The following is a 3,244-nucleotide window of genomic DNA, read 5'->3' on the forward strand; positions in this document are numbered from 1 at the left end:
TCTCAACCCAGGCAGAGAATTCCCACTGGAGTTTAACTGTACGAGTCCTTGTCAGTTACATCCTAATGTGAAAGAAACGTAGTGACAAGGAGAAAACATAAACATGCCAGTTAGACAATGGTGTTTTGTACACCAAAAAGAGCCTGTGACTGTTTATAATGAAAAGCGTTGTACAATATAAACTGCACTGATAGTATACTAAAGGATGATACCAGTTTAGATTTTTTTTTTTTTTTTAATCAATTGCCATATTTGGATCTGTACAGTATATTGCAACACTTTGTCCCAAATATGGAGTTTACCCACTTCCAGTCACAGTCGTGCTGAAAAGATGTAGAAAACTGCTCCCAGAAACTTTGTTGCTATGCAACAATTTTGTGAATCATATGACTCAGTACATTTCACCTTAATTGCTTTTTGTAAACTTTACTGTCACCGGTTGAAACTAACGTTAAGTTAGTTGATTAATTGAGCAACCAGAATCTAACATGTGCACTCAGAACTCCCATTTCAGTTAAAGAACCGAGAACATTTTCACAACTTCCAACTGGTGACAGTAAAGTAAAAAAACAAAGTGGGCAATGTAAAAGGATTCATACAACTTTAGTTATGGTGAGCAATTTTCTAAATCTTTTCAATAGAACTGGGACTGAAAGTGGGTAAGCTATCTTTGTTTGGCAATAGAGACTTAACGGAGGCCCTTAAGGAGACACTGATTGCTGATCAAATCATTCTGAAAATTAGTAGTACTGTTCATTAATGGCTTAAAATGAGACGAATGAGCATGCACCTGCAACATTTACACATTACAGAGCATGTCTTGAAGAAGGCAGAAGAATCATCCGCCAAGATGACAGGCAGTCCCCGAAGACATAGGCACCTGATGTGTGTTGGCTCAGTGGTCTGGAAGATAATGGACACAAGAGTAAAACACATCTTGCTAAGGATAATCACATGTATTTATCAAATAAATTCCAGAAATTCCCCACAATGTTTATGTACAAGAGGACAAAAGGGGAGGAAAATGGAGAGGACAGAAAAGAAGGGAGGGGAGATTTGATGGGAAGAAAAGGATAGAGCAGAGAAGAAACAAAAGACATAAAAAGAAAAGCGATGAACAGAGAGAGGAAAGAGAGGTAGTAGACTAATGTAGCTAGTCAAACCCACCTTTGTCTGACGTAAGGCTCAGCCAAAAGCTCGCTGGGCAGGCCTTTCTTTTTTCCTAAAGGAGGTCCATCAGCCTTGGAGAGAAACGGTCAAGTTCATCAAAGAAATTCTCTTGCAGACTTTTCCCCACCACTCTGGCGAACTCGTAAAAAACCTGAAACAAAACATAACAAAAACGAACCTTTGAGAGGAGGCATAGCTGTATAAATCGGTGATTGATAGCTCACTGCGTAGAGCTGCGGACTCGGGTGTTAGCTAAACAGTTGAACTGGTTATGAACTGGTTAAAACGACGGTTTAGGCAATTTAGCTGACATTAGCTAAGCCAGCAAACAGGTGGCTAACGTTGATGTCCGCCGAACTTGTTAAAACAACGTTTTTGACTAACGTTACTCACAAAAAGCCCCTCCAGTAGTAATTTAGCTAGCTAGCTAACGGATGGCTAAATTAATGTCCATTGACGTCAAACTGATTAACTTCGAATCCTCACAAACAGCCCCCCCACCCCAACTGAAAAAAACTTTTAAACTGTAGCTAGCTAACGTTAGCAGGTGAAAAAAGGGTACCGACCTAGTTAAAAAATAGCTTCCCACTACTCACCAACATCCCCTTGAATCCACACACAAACACGGAAACATGAATTTGTCTGACTCCTCAGCAGCTAGCGATAGCTAAACAATGGACAACGGGAGGGCGAGATCGTTACTTAACGTTACTTACCGTCTCTGGCGAGTGTTAGCAGCAACTGGTCTGTCCGGCGGGCGGCGGCAAAGTGACAGCTTCTCAGCCAAAAGCGGATTGCGGCAAAGTAACGGCTTTCACGTTCCCATCGTGCATTGCATTAAACAGTGGACCGTTGTCCCAGTGGCTCATGAGTAGGCCTACAGTTAGTAGCATAGACTGTGGTTAGTAGCTAGTAGTTGGTGTTTTTAGACATACGGAAACAACAAAAAAATGTGATTTCTCAGAAATTAAATTGAAATTTATGGAAACAACGGCCCTAACATAACCATACTTTTAGTAATATCATTTATTTATCCACAAACCTGTGCGTTTGTGTTAAATAAAAAATAACTTACTACTTAGCCTAATATCGCTGTTGTTACGTAAAATTCTAATGGGAAAAATAGCCTACTTTCAGATCTTGCGGCTTCATAGCAACTTATGTAGCCTAGGTAAAGAGATGGTCAGAATTGCCACTCTAAGTATGTCAAATTTAATACACTTCTATACAAAAATAAACTTCTGTACAATTTAAAATACATTGACAACAAAGTACACTTTCAAAAAGTACATTTAAAAAATAATTTGATTACTGCTAAATTAGTATACTTACTTTTTGGATTCTGAAGTTGAACTTAATTACATCTATTTTGAAGTATACTTTTAAAAAGTACATATTAAATACTCTTTAAATAAAGCACAACAAGTAGAAGCATACTTGTTTTATACTTCATGTACTTTATTCATATTTCTAATACACTAAAGTATACTACTTTTTTATCTGGGTATGATTACTGTCGCTACGTGATTGTCACAAATAAGGGTAACACTTTACTTGAAGGTATCTACATGACATGAGTGACATGACAGTGTCATGTCACTCTTATGTAGATACCTTCAAGTAAAGTGTTACATGACACAGTCATGACACATGAACCATAACCCTAACCATAACTCTAACCATAACTTGTCATGACAAAAACCGAATGACACTTACTAAAAGAAGCCTATGTCATAAACGTTTATGACATGTTTATGACAGTGTCATGTCACTCTTATGTAGATACCTTCAAGTAAAGTGTAACCCAAATAAGCCATATTGTTCAATATATTTTTTATTTTCAAATGTATGTACTCTGCCATTTAGGCTATGAAGATACAGCTGTTACGTTATCTCAGTAGTGCCCAGCGTCTTTTAACGCGCAAGTGCTATGTTTAAAGTCTATAGTTTGTCACGTTTAGTGAAGCTGTTTAAATCACACAAATATATACCCCACTGTTACGTGCTTGTAACTTGTTAACTTTATCTATCTGGTTATTGATCAGCTCCCAGCGGCAAATTCCCTTGGTATGGT

General features: G+C 37.9%; 1 long non-coding RNA gene across 1 annotated transcript; it reads right to left on the bottom strand.

The window, feature by feature from the left end:
* On the bottom strand, window positions 1-1,217 carry LOC116043025. Its single transcript, XR_004103359.2, has 3 exons — window positions 1,168-1,217; window positions 811-903; window positions 1-62 (listed from the first exon to the last, which is right to left on the bottom strand). It is a non-coding gene; the product is annotated as an uncharacterized LOC116043025 (long non-coding RNA).
* Between the last annotated feature and the right edge of the window lie 2,027 nt (window positions 1,218-3,244).

The sequence above is a fragment of the Sander lucioperca genome, chromosome 4 (assembly GCF_008315115.2).
Source record: "Sander lucioperca isolate FBNREF2018 chromosome 4, SLUC_FBN_1.2, whole genome shotgun sequence".
Taxonomy (NCBI): Eukaryota; Metazoa; Chordata; class Actinopteri; order Perciformes; family Percidae; genus Sander; species Sander lucioperca.